Raw genomic sequence first — 20,960 nt, 5'->3', positions numbered from 1 at the left:
TTTATTTTATTTTATTTTAACAAGGTCTGGCTCTCTCACCTAGGCTGAAGTGCAGTAGGTGTCTTGGCTCACTGTAACCTCCGCCTCCCGGGCTCAAGTCATCCTTCCAACCTCAGCCTCACAAGAAGCTGGGACTACAGGCAGTCACCACTATGCCAGCTAATGTAATTTTTGTATTTTTTTAGAGATGGGGTTTTGCCATGTTGCCCAGGCTTGTCTCAAACTCCTGAGCTCAAGTGATCTGCCCACTTTGACCTCCCAAAGTGTTGGGATTGGAGGCGTGAGCCACTGCACCCAGCCTCTGATCCTAGATTGTTATTCTTTACTAGACAAAAGAGTTACCGCTAACTAGTTAATTTGCAATTTCCTAAAACCAAAAAGAGGTAGCATGCTAAATTTTAAGCAATATGGTGAGTTTGTCAGGACTTTGATGAATAAGATAGTTAACGTGATTAAAGGCTTCACACAACAATTTATACCTTTATGGTTCATGTAAAACTCTAATATCCAACTCTCAAGTCAGAACCAGAAAATAGAAACTGCAGAAGCCTTACAGAAATTTTGATTAAATTCCACAAAGAAGAAAGCTGGATGAAATAAATTCAAGGCAGTGTAAAAGATATGCTATACACCCTGGACTGGAAAGCCAGGACAAATTGAAAATCAATGCTGTAAAATGATGAGTAGATAAAGTATGACATCTCATAAGAGTATTTCTTTCAGCTCCTCATCTGTAAAAACACACGATAGAACTAATAATTCATGTGGGCCTTAAAGTGCTAAAAGTGCATATGTGTCCATATTTATAATTTGTTTTGTTGTATAAGCATGGTTATTATAATAGTTATTTAATTTATACTAGTAATTATAAATAGAATATTTTAATATGACTAGATCATGTTAATACTTTTTTCCCCCAGTTCACTACTATGATTGTTCAATTACTTAGCCAAAGCACAAATGCTGTACAGTGACAGCTTCCCAAAATGCAGGTTTCAGGCCTAAGAAGGGCAATCTGTTTGAGTCTCTTAAGTAATGGGTTTAAAACAGATTTGTTTTTTTTTAGTCGACTCTTCTTTTATATACCTATAATCAAAGTCCAGAGTTTATGATTTTTCTTTTTATCTCATATTCTGCTTTAATTTATTCCTTAGACTCTCCTAAGTCATATATGTGTAAAACCTTACAATTGGTTTGTTGTCACTTATAAAGTCCAGCTTTTACCTGTGGTTATATTACCTGATTCTTTTCTTGAAGATCAAAAAACTCAGGGTTTACTGTACTTGCACACTTCATAATATTTACTTCAACATTTCATTTTTACTTATAATTTAATGTTTCAAAGGAGTGGAGGAATAAAAACTTGAGTAAAAGGAGTTTTATACTGGAATCACTGCAAATATGCATTTGGCCTGTGTCTACTGTGACCAATAACATGCAGAAGAAAAATTGGATTAATTAAATCTGTTGTTCTTTCCCTCCTATTCAATTAAATCATTCTTTTCTGGCTCTTGATGTTTATGCCTTTGAACAACACTGATGGGCTTACAGACCAACTCTTAGTGTCCTAAGGCTTGGTAGTTAACCAACCTGTGGGGTGTCTTACATCATATCGTAAATTCCCCATGACTGGTTTCCAAAATAATCTAAAATATTTAAAAGCACATTTGAGTACTGACTACAAATGTTGTTCTTTATAGATACGAATAAATTATCTCTTCCTCATGGGTTTACAAGTTAAAAGATATAAACAAATAACAAAGACTGGGAAATTAGACACAACCAGATGTACATATTTGGGGTGCATGTTTGGGGTGGGAGTAGGTATGGTACAAAGGGCAGATTACACTGCATTAGTATCCTCTGGTATCAGTATCTTCTGACATCAGCTTAAAAATAGTTAATTCAACAAATATCCTAGCATTAATTTAGTGAATTTTTAACTGACATGAAAAAAAAAGCTTAGAAAAGAAATAGAGCTCTTCTTTAAAACATACAGAACACAATTTAAAAAGATAAGGAAAAAGTCAAAGGAAATAAAATATCACATTAAAAACAGAAAGAAAAACTCTTTTCTTGTCAATAGAGAGTGGTAACTGTATTATCACTTCTCTTCTTGGGTATGCCCTAGACAAACAGTCTTGCATCAATAAACGGTAATTACACATTTTACTAACGTGGTTTATTGTGTTTCAGTGCCCTTAGTGAGGATTAAACAACACTCAGAGCTTCGATGTGCCATTGGAGCCACCTGGTTGGAATTTGGGGAAAAGAAAAAGCAAACTGAACAAAAAAGCTTTAATTTTGAAATTTAGGGTTATTTCCTATCATATTAAATGTTCTCAAAATTATTTTAATTCTTTTGAACACATGTTTATCTTTAGCCTCCTAGAGAAAAATATATTCTACTAGACTTGCATGGAATTTATGTTTCACAAGTACAAGAAGGTCAATGAATCCAATAGATAACAGTATCTCTGGATTTAGTAGAACTCTGAGTCTAGGGGTATGATAATAACTAGGAAACAATTTAATTTCTGCAAACTGTTTAGTATTGTAAAGTGCTATAAAAACTTAAAAATACTATCATAAAGATTCATCATAGATTATCTTTCATATTATGAAGGATCCCATTTTATCATCACCCTTAAAAATGTGCCCTAGAAACTTTAGTTGAGATGTTCAGATAATTTAGTGTAGTAAGTTTAAATTAGAACAGGAGTCACATTTCTCCATTCAAGGTCAATACCGTTCATTGTGTTAGTCCATTCTCACACCACTTTATTATAAAGATATTACCCAAGACTGGGTAATTAATAAAGAAAAAACGTTTACTTGACTCACAGTTCCTCATGGCTAGGGAGGCCTCAGGAAACTTACAATTGTGGTGGAAGGGGAAGCAGGCATGTCTTACATGACAGCAGGTGAGAAAGCATGTGTAGGAAGCAAAGGGAAAGAGCCCCTTATAAAATCATCAGATCTAGCAAGAATTCACTCACGATCACAATAACAGTATGGGGGAAACCGTTCCCATTCTCCAGTCACCTCCCACCAGGTCTCTCCTTCAACACCTGGGGATTACAGTTCAAGATGCAATTTGGGTGGGGACACAAAGTCTAACTATATCATTCATAAATACATAAAATTTATGTTTATGAAAGTAGTTTTAATACATGATTAACAAATAGCATGTCATCAGTAAATTGGACAGTCATTATGAATTTTTTTCTCCAAAGTAGTAATCAACTCAGTTGATTTATTGATACTGTCTTATAATTCCTTCTTTACTGTGAGACCAATCATTCCTCCTAACCTATGCCCCATCTTGGAGAACTTATCCCTCAAACAGTCTGGAATCAGTAAGCCAGCATAATGTACTTTTTCATAAACTCCTCTTTCCATCAGCACCCCCTATTCCGTCTAGATCCAGATGATTAGTTTATGGTAAACAAGCCACCAAAACAGATTTTCCAACCTAAGTATTTGGATATGAGACAAAATAGTGTGTTGGTAATGATGAGTTTACTTTGAGAAGGTTCAGGGGCTGAAGCTGCCACTTTTGAGCAGCAATAATGAGCTGGTCTGCCAAAATGAAGACAATAAACAGAGAATGGGCATTAAGGAACATTTTGAGATCAAAGAGAACATGAAGCCTGGGAGAGAGAATCAGTGAGAAAAAACTGTTTCATGGTATTCCAGTTTCCATTAGGGTTAGCTACACTTTCAATAATTCTAATGCCTTACATTCTTTGTATCCTTAAAATGAAATCACCTTTATGGAGGTTCATTAAATGAGTTTTTATTCTCTGTGACAAAAGTAAGGCTGGTATTCCCATACAGCTTAATAGTAACAGTAAGCTGTTTGGCTTTTGTGAGTCTCATTTTTATATTAACTGCCTGTAGTCTAATGTGAGTTAAATAACCCATAAAAAAATGGAAGTTGACCCTTTATTTGACTGAAAAGTGCTGTCTACAACCTTTTTTTCTATTTGATTAGAGGTATGTAAGAATTAGGCTGGGTGTGGTGGTTCATGCCTGTAATTCCAGCACTTTGGGAGGCCAAGGTGGGAGGAATAAGCCCAGGAATTTAAGACCAGCCTGGGCAACATGGTGAGACCCTATCTCCAAAAGGAAAAAATACAAAAATTAGCTGGGTGTGGTGGCATGCTCCTGCAGTCCAAGTTCCCAGCTACTTGAGAGGCTGAGCCGCAGGAAAATCACTTGAGCCCAGGAGTTCAAGGTTACAATGAGCAATGATTACCACTGCACTCCAGCCTGGGCAATGGAGGGAGACCCTATCCCCCCCATCCCCCCCAAAAAGAAAGAAATACATAAGAATTATAAATCTAATTTAATGAAGGGTTTCTACATAATTTTGTGGGAAATAAAATTAAAAAGCAAAAATTAGAATATGGATCAATCTATACACTGACACATATGCATTTATTAATAATTCATTCTAATTTTAATGGTTCTATGTAGATGCTCATATTCTCAGTGCTGCTCTCCCTCCACAACCTGACCTTTGTCATTGGAATGTAACTGAAGCAGGGACCCTCAGAGCCTGCAATTCTCCTGGAAAGCCCCCACTAATTGTTGATCTTTATATCAACAATTATTTCCTGCCTTAATCAGCCCTATACATGTCCTTGATGATTTCTTTATATATGGAAGTGATTCTTTCAAGCCTGTTCTATCAACACTTCCTGACTCCTCTCTGCCAATGACCTTCCTCCCGTATCTACTCCCATGGTCATAACATAGATTTTGCTAACAATTGCCTTGACTCTTCCAGAACCTAGAGATTTTTCACTGTTCCTCACCCCTGTTTTGTTTCAATTTTTCTTTTTTTGAGACGGAGTCTCGCTCTGTCGCCCAGGTTGGAGTGCAGCTGCGAGATCTCGGCTCACTGCAAGCTCCGCCTCCCGGGTTCACGCCATTCTCCTGCCTCAACCTCCTGAGTAGCTGGGACTACAGGCGCCCGCCACCACGCCTGGCTAATTTTTTTGTCTTGAGTGCTTAAGAACAAAACAAGGGCCGGACACGATGGCTCACGCCTGTAATCCCAGCACTTTGGGAGGCCGAGGCGGGCAGATCATGAGTTCAGGAGATCGAGACCACCCTGGCTAACACGGTGAAACCCCGTCTCTACTAAAAATACAAAAAAACTAGCCAGGCGTGCCATTTACCTTTATTTTAGTCAAACTTATTTTGAGTAAAAATAAGGGGCTTTAATAAGCAAAATAAAGTGTATCTTCATTATATAAATGACAGGGTTTGGCTGTGTCCCCACCCAAATCTCATTTTGAATTGTAACTCCCACAATTCCCATGTCACAGGAGGAACTTAGTGGGAGGTGACTGAATTATGGGAGTGGGTCTTTCCTGTGCTGTTCGTGTGATAATGAATGAGTCTCCTGAGATCTGATGGTTTTTAAACAGGGGGAGTTTCCCTGCACAAGCTCTTTTTGCCTGCTGCCACTTAAGATGTGACTTGCTCCTCCCTGCCTTCTGCCATGATTGTGAGGCCTCCCCAGCCATGTGGCAATGTAAGTCCTATAAACCTCTTTCTTTTGTTAATATCCCGGTCTCAGGTATGTCTTTATCAGCAGCATGAAAACAGATTAAAACAGAACATCTAATACAATAAACAATCGTGCTTATGTCAATCTAAAAGCTACATGACATTATTATAAAATGAAGTTTATAATATGAAATCTGAACATATTTAAAATATTGTTATGATTTTTTAAGGGAAGCACACCTTAAAATAAGAAAATAATAAAGATAAAGATAACAATCTATGTTAAAGACAAATATCTACTACTTTTTAAGAAATCCATTGTTACTTAGGCTGGTGAATTGCCACCTTCTAATAAATTAGATATTACATCATCGTATAATTTTCCTTCAAGCATATATATTTTTTTGAGACGAGGTTTTGCTATGTTGCCCAAGCTGGCCTCAAACTCCTGGCCTCAGCAATCTTCCTCTAAATTATCTGGGACTTGTAGCACGTGCCACTGTGCACAGTTACTTTCGAAGACTTTTATTTTGAATTAGTTGGTGACTTGAAAAGATAAAATGAAAGATACATTTTGACATAATTTTAGTATCTGTTTTCTCCTATTTACTTGAAAGACATTACTTTTTACTTAAGAACAATATATTTATAAAATTATTTATAACTACTTTAAGTTAATCTTATATATTCATAAGTATTTGCATATACTATTTTGGTGTTAAATAGTTGAAAAACAGTTTTGAATATTAAAAATTGTAGTACTGCTCTGGTACACAGGCTTTATTCACTTCATTTATCAATTTATAAATATTATTAATCATGATAATAGAATTGTTTAGCTTTTCAAACTATAATTCAAATCTGCCCTGTAGCTCTATTAAGGGTACTATTAAACCAATGCCTACACTTAATTGTTATCCCCACTTTTAAATTCATCCTACTTAATTATTCATATAGTCTAAATTCATGAAAAAAATACAATCAATCAAATAATACTTTGTTGTACTTCCCTGATCAATTACTGGCTCTCTCTTGTCTATAAAATTAAGTTTAAGCTTGGTTTGTCATTTCAGGTTCCAAAGCCTCTCTGTTTCTAATTGAATCAAACTTCAGAAGGAAACCAGTTTTGCTGTCACTTGAATGCCATATTGCTTTCACACCTTTACCTTTTGCTCTTACCATTTCCCCATTTTAAGTATTCCTCTGCTGTCTTACCTGGACCCATTCTTCAAACAAACTCAGTTTCTTGCTTCTTCATGAAGTGCCTTCTCTCTACCACAATATGCAGAGCTTTCTCTTCTTCTATGTCCTCAGGAACTTTATACAGATCTTGGAATATGCAATATCATTTTATTAATTATTTAAAAAAGTTCCCTGCTTACCTCAACCTAATTGAAAAAGCATTGAGATCAGAAAATATGTTTTATATCTCTTCCCATCTGCATTGCTAAGCACATATTAGAACCTCATAACTGTTAAGTAATTTTGGGGGACTAATTAATGCGCTAATTAAACTGTATTTTGATGAATTTACTTGATAATACACAGTATTCCATGTGATTTGAATTCCAATATCATTAATTATATCTCCATCTAAAGATTGTAATTTGCTGAAAAGTATTTTACGTAGTAAAATATAATTCTAAAATTGAGACTCTAGCATGTGATGATATGAAACTTAGTTATTACCAGATAGAGACAAGTATTTGTATCAATCATTCATTACAACTGGGAACAATAAACAATTCTTAATTATAAGAATGATGTATGGCTTCAACGATTGTTAAAGTCGGACGAGTTTCGTTGTTAGAGCAAACTGGATCTAAATGTATCCCATATGTCTTGATTCTAACACCAAATGAAAGGAAATCTCAAAAAAAACCCACATGTTTTATAGATGGCTTCATGGTACAGTATTGTTACCCGTTGAAAGTCTACTGTGATACTGAATAATGGTTTGGCATGGAGTGTAGAGTGAGGTCATTATATTATACAAAAACATTATATGAGAAGATATTAAATTTCTTGGTGGTTAGAAGTAGCTATAGTGAATAAATCTGTCTATAAAAATCTCTTTCGAAGAAAGAATTATGATCAATATAATCATTAATTCACAACTACATTATGGATTTTTAAAATATAAGTGTTCAACTATAAATCAGGTTAAAGAAGCAAGAGAACAAAATCCACTTTCATATTCTCAAGCGGTCATTTCCAGAACATGAGAGCTTGATAGACTGACTTTCCTCTGTCAGTTTTGTATTTATGTCTTTGATACAGGTTTTATTTTATAATCTTATTGTTTTATTTTGCAAAAACCATTGAAAAGTCAAATAGTCCTAAACATAAAATCTGTTAATTTGAGATTTGTTAAATAGTTTTTCAGTAGTACATCCAGGGCTAGAGCATCGAGGGGGCGCCAAGAGTTAACGGGTGGGGATGGGCGGTGGCTCGCCTCACAGCGGACCTCACGCCTGCTCCCAAGATCCAACTACGAGCTTTTTAACTGCAGCAACTTTAATATACACTATTGGAGCTGGAATTACCGCAGCTGCTGGCACCAGACTTGCCCTACAATGGATCCTCATTAAAGGATTTAAAGTGGACTCATTCCAATTACAGGGCCTCAAAAGCTACATTGTCTTACAGCTAGGTTTTTCTCTACATTTTTATTTTATAAAGAAGTCTTGAAAATAAAGCTTTTACCAGAACACAGGGAACCACTCTATAAAATAAATGAGTTAAGACTATGCATATTTCATAGACAAACTGCATAATACAATGATGCCAATCAACAATTGAACCAATTACTCTAAATATTTCTTAGAATGCTGCTTCTATAGACATATACATAAGACAAGTACAAACAAAACTTTTGCTGAATGAGGTTCACATTTCTATTCTAAAGAGAAGAAATAGAAATAGCCCATTTCACCATATATGTTATGATATCTAGTCATTAAAACATAGCTGTCAGTTTCAGGTTATGAAAATTATTTTAAAGTCAAAGAAGCTGAACCTAAGGAATGTTGAATGAGTCAGCTGTGGCCACACAGCTGGTAGTATATCTGCTTCCAGAAATAAGGTAGCCTTTTGTTGAAGAATGTGTTCAGCTTAAATGCCTCATTCTTTAATAAATAAAACTTGACCATAAGTAGAAAGCACTCAAATCATGAAAGAATCTTGTAAAAACATATCTTTTTGGTATCCTCTAATAGAATTGATTTTATTAAACTGAGCTTAATACTGTGTTATCAGCCTACATCCTAAGATGTTGTGATACCCAACCAAGAAAATCCCTGTCATATTTAATATGAGCAAAATTGTTGAAGATATATATTATCCAACTAGATTATATTTCCTGTTGTCTTCATTTGCCCTCTGAGTTTTTACATGTAGAAATTTGCCCCAATCCTTTAGTTCTCATGCTAGATTTAACTTTCTTTAATGATGAATTTAATAATTTTCTAAGACAGGAGACCCATGTATACCTATAGCATACTTGGTGGCCTGTCCTGCTGAAAGAGAAATAGATGTTAGAATTAATTGAGAGCTTTCCCCCAACTGTGCCTCCATAAATTTTCTGATAAACATTTCACTAAGGATCTTTCACTCCCCAAACCCTCATCCCCTGCCCACCTTAACCAATACCATTATTCTAGCAGGAATGTTATTGATGAAAAAATGTTTTGTCCCCAACATGTGCCAAAGTAAGTCTTATGCAACATATGCATAAGACCGATAATCTCTGTTCAAGCTTATTTCGTTCCACAGGCACCTCTTTATCTCATGGGAATTCAGGATGGCCTTAACTTCATGGGCACAGTCTAAAAAGGGATATGTTTTGTTTGAATGTAGGGAGATCAACCATTTCGTTTCACCCAGGACAATTTCAGTCCTGGGCAAACCAAGACAGTTAGTCATCATATTTGAATGGAAAATAATTTGTTTTCTTTTGTTTGAAACTGAAACATAAAATTGACCATCACAGCTGCCAAATCTGCTTTTCCAAGAAAAACTGAAAATCCTGACTTTAAAATGTCAAATCATCTGATTTTTAAATATTGTTTTGAAATGTTTAGCCTATTAATCAAACACTAATCTAGGTGTTGCTATGAAAATAGTTGGTAAATTTTATTAGGGTCAACAATCATTTAACTTTAAGTAAGAGAGAATATTCCCAATAATCTGGGAGAAACTGGCTCAATCAGTTGAAATAATTTAAGAGCAGAACTGAGGTATTCCTGAGCAAGAGGAAATTCTGTCTCAAGACTGAAGCATTAGCTTCTCCAGGAGAGTTCCAGCCTGCCCCTTTGACAGACTACCCTCCGGATCTCAAATTTACGGAAGCAGATCCCCATAATTACGTAAGTCAATTCCTTGCAATAAATATCTCTCTTTCCTTTTGATGATTGACAGATGATAGATAGATAGATAGGTGATAGATAGATAGATGATAGATTAGATAGATAGATAGATAGATAGATAGATAGATAGGCAGACAGATAGATAGACAGGAAGCTGGCCAGATGATAGATAGAGAGGTAGATCCTATTGGTTCTGTTTCTATCCCTGCAGATACAACAGTACTGGTTGAGCATTTCTGTGTGATTGTAAATTATCTGGAGCTTTGCTTCTTTAGATAAGGTGCTCTGAAATCACCACAACCAGCATCTGGCCTCCTTCACCCACTTACTATAATTGCTGAATTCCTAGAGGCATTGTGACTCACCATGGAAATGATAATATTTTGCTGATATTATATCTCTACTTAAAAAAAGGGAATGCCTCCAAACTTTGTAACTAGAGATTGAAATAGCAAAAAAGATAGAGATAAGAAATGTTGAACCATAAACACAATTTATGAAATGCTAGGGTTGTAAAATAATAATACAAATATTGCAACTCTTCTGGCAATTTTTTGAAAAAACATAGAAAGGAGAGGTTTGGGTTAATATTCAGGAAGTTTTTAAGAGTAGAATAGCAGACATTCTTGAGGAAAGGATTACGAAGCAAACATGTAATCAGAAAGGGAGGTACTCCAAATCTGGAGAAAGTGATATACATGTCTTTCTATCCTTGAAAAACCAACCAAAACAGCCAGATTTTTCAAATAAATAAATAAATCACTTGAAAGATAGGCTATGGCTTATTCTTGGGTACTACATCACATTTTAAAAATTGGATTTATATTCAGGGGCAGTTGTCTAGGCTTATTGTATAGTCAATGGATTATACCACCAACTTCAGGCCACTCTCTCCCCCACAAAACTAACCAGTCCTCTTTCCCTTCTAATATAATCTCTCATGAGGTTCCTTAATCAGTTACCTAATACTGTCTCAAATGCCATGGTTTTTATTCTCAACTATGCTAAAAGCTAATAAAGTTTATTTGATAAACACTTTTATATGAGTGAGTTTCTGTTACAGCAGTTAGTTAATAAACAAGCATAAATGTCACATCAGATTCTTCCATTTTAATAGGAAAGCAGAGCTGCCATTATCTAAGATGAAGCTGGAGATACCCATAGGACTCACTATATGGAGTAAGATCGATTCAGTTTACTTCGGAGCTAGTAGAAACTCGGAGAGAATTTCTCTTTTTTAGAACTATAAATGCAACTAGCTATGCATTTCATAATTTCCTTATATTTTTTAGTAGTTGACTTAATGTATTTAACTGTTGCTATGTAAAAGATGTGAGTGTTATTTGTTTTACCCATTTTCATTTCATCATCTAATTTCCATCAGCTACCTCCTCAATTATAGTTTAAGACATTGTCAGGAATTAGCTAGCAGCAAAATTGAACACAAGAAGGACATGCAGTACATATAAAAAGAGCACCCAAGATGCAAGGGATCCAGAAGGAAAAAGGTGGCTCTACCAAACAAAGCATTGGGTTAGTCATGATGCTGGCCATGCCTTCCTGCTTCTGGCTCTCATACGCATAAAACAAGATACTGCTTCCCCATTGTGGCAGGTGTGACCTTTACATTGCTAAAACCAGAAATGTTTCTATTACTTTACACATGAGACTCCCAAGATCAGAGACAGTTAAGAAAGAGGTTGTTTTGAAATGTGGACCTGTTTGGCATGCCAGTGTGAACCATATTAGATCAATACAAAAGCTTAACACAGAGCTATGTTATTGACTTGTTAATAAAGGTGTACTTAGGCTTGCCCAAGACTGCCAGTAAGACAGAATACAAGTATAATGATATACAGTGGATTCCAGGATGCATAGTAGCATTGTACTTATACATATCATGTATTCCCTTGATCATAAATTCTAGGCCACTATTTGTGATGGTGGAAATTACATTTCAGTGATTTAAGCCTTCTAACATAGCAAATCACAGGATTAATTATGATAATAAGAAGAGCTTACCCATTGTACAGTGAAAACCAATGAAAGGTCCTACATCAGTTTTTGTTGAAATGATAGAATAATGATTTTATGCTTTGATTTAAGAGCATGCAGTCCTCTGTTGTTAGGAAAATAGGAATTTTCAAACAAATAGTAAATATGGTTAAATTCGCTTATAAAAAATTTACACAAAAGTTTACAACGTTTATAATTAAAATCAGACCTCATCCATGTTTTTGGTGCTATTTTTATTTCATGGTTATTTATTTTTACTTGCAGACTTTAATTATATATAAAACATTGGAAATAACCACATTCCAAATATTTGTATGTTATAGTATTTCCAAATATATTTATTAAAATTATTTTTATTCAGGCATGGTGTCCAGATGCTAATCACAATTGCATTTGAATATTTAACTACCCTTTTTTTCCTTCTTGGCAAATACCATCTTTCTTTCTATGTCATTTATGGGTTTCACATTTTATCCATCTTTCAGGGAAAAATGCACAAAAATAAAATTGCTAAATATTATTTATTACATATTAAAAATTAATCTAAATCAGAAAATTCACATACAACAAATCTAAAAATGATAGATATTGTTCTAGTTTGATAATGCAAATCCAATTTATTGTGTGTCAACTCTATGTGAGGCAAAGTCAGCATATGGTTTCTCCATATTCAATTACATTCAATGTTTAGAACAATTTGATTAATCCTCTATCCTCATATTAAAGATAAAGTAGTTTAGGCTCAAAAATGAAATGTCTTGCCTAGTGCCACAAAACTGTCAATTGGTATCATTGGGATTGATAAGGGCCTCTGTGATACTGAAGTTGTTCTTCTTTCCCAGTAAAAAATAAATAAATATTTAATCCAAATATTAGTTTAAAATTTACCAAGATTGGTAAATAACAAATAGATTTACTTTGGGATGTTTGTAGAACTCCCAAGACTTTCTTCACCAATGTTTTCATTGCATAGGATGATGGTCATTTGAAATATAAAACACAATATTATTGGTATTACATTTACTACCTCTAAATTTTCTCTTCAAACTCTTATTAGAGTATTAAAAAAAGTATATGTTTTGTGATAATAGCTATTTTTTTCTGCTGAAATATGCAGTTAAGCCTTTTTTCAGCATTCAATAATTGGCCATGTTTTCTTGTGTTTCCTATTAGGTTGACCTCATGCTACATATAAATAGACTTTAGAAATATTTATGAACACAAACTTAGCTATATAACTGGTTGTGTTTTCTAATAGCCAGTGTGAGAGCAATACATAATGGCAGCCTGGATAATGTGTCACCCTCATGAGAATTATTATTTTAGGAATTAAAATACTGGGGGTAAATAATGTTATATCTTAACCATCCTAATCCATTGAAACATTATTTTGCCCATAATTACATATAATGAAGAGCTATTTTTTAATCTGGATTACACAACCTGAAGTTCATTCATATGTTGAAGTGTTCTCTGTCAACCATCATTTATTGTCTCACATACTGAGCAAGCTGCCAGGACTTCAAAATTGAATAAGGAATGACATCAGCAAATATGGCAGAATTAAGAACGTCAAACTCCAGCACTTTAAAAGTATAATTTAAAAATGGGCAAAATCTATCAGAATCAACAGAACTCTGGAAATTAACTGAAAGCTTGCAGCAACTAAGAGAATGTTCATTTGGGAAAAATGGGAGATTCTTGGTAGGAGCTGTAAACTTTATGGATTTACCCTAGTTCCATCTCCCATTTCCCACTTCAGCAGTAGTCATTAAAAGAACAACCCATATTTTCCGTATAATAGGAATCCAAACTCCACTCCCCAACAGACCTCATGTACAAAGAATTTTAATTAATTATGTGTTCTGATCTGGCTGGTGTCTCTTTGGAAGAATGTTTTAAAATGCTTCTCTTTATTTTACTGAACTCAGAACTATTCCAGTGCTGAAGCTGATTCTAGGGTACAAGGAAAAGGCATTCGTCAAGAATATTTACAGGCTAATTCATGTCTTAGATGCTGCTGCCTGAGGCAATAGATGATTGTTGGGGTAAATAAAATAGAATAATCAAAATGCTTATGAGGCAAAGCTGGTAATGATATGTCTCTAAAACCTGCCAAAAGCTCCATCATATTCCTGGGAATCTAGAAAGCCATATGCATGTACACGGCTGTTTGCATGCTCAGGAAAGACCTGATAAAGTGATAAGTCATCATTTCCTGCCGACCTTCAAGGTCTGCAGAAGCTAAAAATTTCGATAACACAGAGGAAATGGACAAATTCCTATAAACACACATAATACTAAAACTGACTCAAAACAAAATAGAAACTCTAAATAGATCCATAACAAATAAAGAAATTGGTTGGTAATCAAAAACTTTAAATAAAGAATAATTTAGGACTACATGGCTTCACTGGTGAATTTTACCAAATAATTAAGTAATTAATACCACTTCTTCTCAATCTCATCCCAAAAAAGAGGAGGAAACACTTTCTAACTCATTATGAGACACCACTATTGCCACTGTTACCCTGATACCAAAACCAGTCAAATATATCCCAAGAAAATTGCAAGCCGTTATCACTTATAAATATGAATGCAAAATCCTCAATAACATACTGTCAAACTCACTCCAGTAGCATGCCAAGAGTATTGTACATTATAGCTAAGTAGGATTTATCCTAAGAATGCAGGGTTGATTCAACATATGAAAATTAATCAGTATAGTATGCAATATAAATAGAACAAAGGCAAAAAACTCACATGGTCAGTTCAATGGATATAAAAAGGGCATTTGACAAAATCAAACATCATTTTACACTTAAAACACTCAAAAATTATGAATAGAATGAAACTTTCTCAAAAGGTAAGTGGCACTTATTAAGAACTCACAGCTAAAGTCATACTTAATGGTGAAAAACCGAAAGCTCTTCCCTAAAGATTAGGAACAAGACAAGGATGTTCACTTTCACTACTTCTATGAAAACATAGTACTGGATTTTCTAGCTAAGGCTATTAGGGAAGAAATAGAAATAGAAGTCATCCAGATAGAAAAGAAAGAAGCAAAAGTATCTCTATTTACAGATCACATAGTGTTATATACACCAAACTTTAAAGAATACATACACACACAAACAGAGCTAATAAGTGAGTTCAGCAGTCTTAGAATGCAAGATTAGTATTTTTAAAGTTGCATTTTATATACTAGCAACAAACAATCCAAAGATAAAATTTAAAAAAAAAATCCATTTAAAGCAGCAGTCATATGAATAAAATACTTAGGAGTAAATTCAACCAAAGAAGTACAAGACTTTTACACTACAAACTGTAAAATACCATTGAAAAGAATGAAGCAAGAGCTAAATAAATGGAAAAACATCCAATGTTCATGCACTTGGAAGACATAATAAACTTAAAATGGCAATATTCCTTATTGCCATTTTTGGAATCCTATAGATTTTTGAATCTATATAGATTCAAAAAATCCCTGTCAAAAACGCAACTTTTTTTCAGAAATGTAGAAGCTAATCCTAAAATTCATATAAAATTTCAAGGTTCACAGAATAACAGAAAAAATTGAAAAAGAAGAACAAATTTAAACTCACATTTCCTAATTGCAAAACATAAGACATAGCTACAGTAATCAACACACTGGCATAAGGATAGATATATATACCAATGGGATAGATTTGAAAGTCCAGAAACAAATATATAAATTTATGGTCAGTTGATTTTTGACAGGGTTGCCACAACCATTTAATTGGAAAATAATAGTCTTTTAACAAATGGATATCACCTGCAAAGATGAATTTAGACCCCAACCTCACACCATAACAAAATTAACTCAAAATGGATAAAATACATAAACATAAGAGCTAAAACTATAACACTCTTAGAAGAAAATCTAGGTGGAAATTTCTGAGATATTGGATTAAGCAACAATTTTTTAGATATATACCAAAGCACAAGCAATCAAAGACTTCATAGAAATGGAAATATTTTGTATATCAAAGGATGCTATCAAGAGGGTGAAAAGAAACCCTAATAAGAGAAAATAGTTGCAAATATATCTGACAAGGGCCTAGTATCCAGAAAAAAATAGGTCTTACAACTGAAAAATAAAAAATAAATACAATTTTTTAATGGGCAAAATATTTGAATGCACATTTTTCAAAGAAGGTATTCAAAAGGCCAATAAGCACAAGAAAAGATATTCGATATTGAACATTAGGGAAATCAAAATCACTGCGAGACACCACATTACACCTATTAGAATGGTTACACTAAAAATAATAAAAGGAAAATAAGTTTTGTTGAGAATGTAGTGAAATTGGAACCCTTGTATATTGCTGGCAGGAATGAAAAATGGTGCAGCCACTGTAAAAAAACAGTTTGATGGTTCCTCAGAATATTAAACATGGAATTCCTATTTGACCCAGCAATTCTAAGTTTTGGTATTTACTTAGAGAATTAAAAACATATGTTCATACAAAAACTTGTACATGTATGCTCATAGCAGCACAATTCAAAAAGCCAAAAAATGGAAAAAAATAAACAGATTTCTATCAGCTGATGAATGTAAGGTATTTTAAAAAATGGTAGATCCACACAATCGAATGTTATTCAGCCAAATCAAAGAATAAAGTAGTGTTACAAGCTATAACATGAGTAAATCTTGGAAATATTATGCTAAGTTACAGAAGCCAGACACAAAATGCTGTAATCTGTATGATTCCAATTGTATAAAATGTCCAGAATAGGCAAATCTATATATACAGAAAATAGACTAGTAATTGCCAGAGGATCAGGAGCCAGGGGGGAATTGGAACCAACTGCTAATAGCCATGGTGTGATGAAAATGTTCTAGAATCAGATAGTGCTTGAGCAATATAGCACATGTACTAAAAATCTAATTTATTTTACAAGAGTAAATTTTGTGTTTTGTGAAATATATCTTAATTTTAAAATGCTAAAAAGAGAATAAGAATAGAAGGCAAAAATACAGAAAAAATCTAGACTTATAATAAAGCATAATAAATGTTATAATTCCATGGGAACTTAGTAAAGGTGCATGTGAAGCTAGATTGGGAGGCCAAGGAAGACTGTCTCCTGGAGATGAGAAGAAGCAGCAAGAGATAAAGGTATTTCTAAATATTGCTGATTTTTATGTGGACCTTTAAAAAAGAGAGTAAGCCCAAATGGTCAGTAAAGGTAACATATAATTACAACTTTCATTTACTCTTAAAGAAGAAAAGGAAGCTACTAATGAGAACTTCCTATTACATATCAAGTCTAATCACCAAATTTATAATTATAAGGAATCCTACCTTTAAGAATGTGTTTATTAGTTTCTATCTCTGGATCTTTTGGTATTTTTCCTGCCTGCCTATTTTTCACCCCTTCATTAAATCCATTAATCTACCCTGGTACTTATTTAACAATATGGCTTTTATATCTCATTTCTGGAGGAAAAAAGATCTTTGGGAATTCCTTATAGCTCAATGACAAGAATTTTTTCACACATTAAGGCGTTCTTCCTCATGTTCAGTATTTTCCAAAATATTACATTCCAGGTTGATTGCTATCCTCATCTCACTTTACATTTATTCTGAAAATGTTAATGATGTACAGGCCACCTCTTTGGAAAATCATACCTTATGCCCCAAGGATTACCTACTCCTGTGTTAAATATTCATGTCATTGTTCTTTTACACGTGACCCTCGCAGGCAGCACTTATTTTTAACCAGATGATCCCCATTTCTTCCTATGGGCCCAGTGCTCTACTAAATACTGAACTATTCCATCCTTTCACATCTGATACTTTAGGATAAAATTTTTATTAAACAGTGAAGAGAAGAAAAATCAACAATAAATTTACATCATAATATCACCTATTGAGTAAAAATATTAATTTAGAAAATGAGATTGACAACTTTAAAATGGTAAAGTGTAGATTTTCCAATGTGATTTTTACAGGAAGATAAGTGTGTATTATATACATTTTGTTGAACAATTTGGAAGTATCTTACACAATTTAGTATGAATATATATTTTGACTTAGCAATCTCATTCCTGGAAATTTACTTTACAAAAGTATGCAGCTACATATTATATTCCAGGTTTTCAACTTTTAATATTTTTGTAATGGTAAAAAATTAAAATCAAAGCATCCATTGAAAAGTAGATTATTCAATAAGTTGTGGTATACCACATTTTAAAACACTATGCATCCAATAAAGGCGAAACAGAATGAAGTGAATGTAATGTATGCATGTAATGTAATGAAATGGAAAGATAAAAAGATAGATTTTTAAATTAAATGGTTATAAAGTGATATGTTATAATAGAGTTTATAAATATAAGAAGGCATTTTAGTAATAGAATTTATATTAAATTGTTGACAATAAATTTCTTTGGAAAAAAGTACAAAATTAAGATCAAGTAGAGTTCAATAGAACTTTAGTATATTTTTATACTTCTATATTACTTGAATAGTTGTACAATATTTATAATTAGACTATGAAATTAGATCAATAAACTATGTTGAAAAAATATATGTGCTTATAGGTGACTTACTAAATTTTGCTAGATAAATATTTCATAGGCTAATATGTGTAAGGCATTCAGTGATTTCAACTAAAAATTCAATTGGCAATCATCACCCTATCTATCTAAATTCAGAACAAATGGCTGATTCACTTTTCAAAACCAAGTCAATCTGTGTGACATCATGTAGCCATGCTGACAGATTGACTCTGACTTTTCAAATAGGTGTTTTGTTATAGTGCCAAGGAAACTTTTTTCCATATTCCCGATTAATGATCCATATGATTCTGATCTGGTACAGACTGGAATTCTGTGTGCACAATGAGCCCTATTGTCTCAGTCTTTACAGGTTACAAAAATGAGTTTTCTAAACTTATGGTAGAAAAAAGACCCAGTAAAGCATCAAAGAAGGAATCAAATTCTCACACGTCTACCTAACTACAAAGGTTTTGATCTTCATCAGCACTGGCTCTCAGGAGCATTGTGTGGTGCTCAGCTCTCATCTGAAATTTTGGTGAGATAGGGGTTGAAAGGGCTAGAAAGTGTTAAGAAGATAGAAAAGAAGGAGGGAAAAGTGGTAACTCAAGGAAGTTAATAATCACAAACCAGAATTAAAGAAGGGCCCAAGAATTCTATCCTAACTGTAGACATGTATGAGGTACAAGGGAGAGAACTGTAAAAGTTTAGGCGGAGAATATGGTAATTTCAAGCAGAGTAAGGGTACAACAAAACCATTCTTCCCAAAAGTTTAGGAAGGCAGATCTGCAAGCCAGGTTCCCAGAAATAAGCTTTTGGCAGAAATCAGCTGAGAAAGCAGACTGACTATTAGAAGGCAGCCTCCTCCTGAGATCCAAAGGCCTGTGTGGGGACTCAGGGTGGTGATAGAGATTAATATTCCACCAGTCCCATTTCTAGCTACCAGCAATTTAACCCCAGTTTTATAAATTTCCTGAAAACTGAACGATCAGTTCTTACAAACCAATGAGAGCTGGATCTAGCACACCATGCAGATAAGTATTTTAAAAATCCAAAATACCCAAGTGACTTGAGAAAAATGTATCATTGAGGATGGAATTCAATGAGGAATATGCAAGAGGCTGCTGCTGTTAACACAGCTGTGCAGACAAAAAGCAATTCCATATCCTATTAGAAAGGGAGTGTGATGTGCAAATATTTTCTTTGTTAATTTCCTTAACATTCCAGAGGATAGAGTAGAAAAACTTGTGAACACTGGGTGCTAAGTGCAAATAGATGTGATAGAGGACTGATTGTAGCAAGAGGTGACATTCACAAACTCTGACATGGGTCAGACGAGCATGTAGGAAAGTCCCTAGATGCTACCAAAAGATTATGGCTATTTGCATGCTTTGGATATACCATGTAAAACTGGTAGCATATCTAAAAGTTAAACTAGTTTTTCTACTCTCAGTATAGTATATACATTTTGCCTTCTATACTTAAATATACAATATAAATATAAAATATATATATAAAATACTGTAATTCAGTGCTCAGTCAACCCTGTGTTCAGTCAGTCTAGCTGCTCTAGCACCTGGTCAAGCCAATGAGTATGTTTCTGTTTTGTTTCTTTGAACAGGCATTTTACTGAAGATCTGTTAATCACCTTCTGGGTTTCCTCTAGTCTAACTTCCAACCTGAGTAACTCAACAGCTTTCCTTTTACTTTAACTAAGGACTAGAATTACCATCTTTCCTTGTTTCAAGCCCATTTCTCAGTCCTGTGGACCCTTCTGAAACACTACTTTAAGCTCCCTGTCTTCCTCCTGGTTTTCCTGATATATTATGTCATTAGATTTCCTAGTCCAATGTTCTTAATCTAATCCACTGAGACATGCTGTCCTGAGAGTTTTGTATTTCAGTTACTCCTGTGGCCCCTGTCAATATTCTTGGTGGATTTTGTATAAAGCTACTATTATAAAAGAGGAATAGATATAGGGATGAAAGGTATGTATAGTTAAAAAAACAGCAACATCATGACATACTTTCCTTAGCTAGAAAGGAAAGAGTAGACATACAGGGAGTTCAGTAAAATATGTAACTTTACCTCTGCAATAGGCTAAATACTATGAATAAGGAAAAAGTGTAGGAACACTTGTGTAAATTATCACATAAAAATATCCTCAGATAAAAATGTGTTAATTAATTTAAGTTTTGCCTAATTCACGACATGTGGGAAACATCCAATGTGATGGTTGTGGATGGAAATAAATTACATGAATCTAAATAAAACTGCAAATATTTACTTTTTTGAAAATATAATTTAAGTATTGTAAGTTTATTAAGATTCATTTTGATTTTGAATATTTTCAATTACTTTGTGTCCATGAAGTAATATTCAATTATTCATTGCTCTCCAAATATATGAAATACTGTATATATGTTTTCAAGTTAATAAAAATGTGAAAGATGAAGTAACACCTGCAGAATTCTGAAAAGTGTGAAGGTTTTTGGTTAGAGGTTTCAGTTTCCCTAAAAAATATATGGCTA

The sequence above is a fragment of the Pan paniscus genome, chromosome 6 (genome assembly GCF_029289425.2).
Source record: "Pan paniscus chromosome 6, NHGRI_mPanPan1-v2.0_pri, whole genome shotgun sequence".
NCBI lineage: Eukaryota > Metazoa > Chordata > Mammalia > Primates > Hominidae > Pan > Pan paniscus.
The sequence above is the reverse complement of the archived record's forward strand: the minus strand, read 5'-3'. Positions refer to the sequence as shown.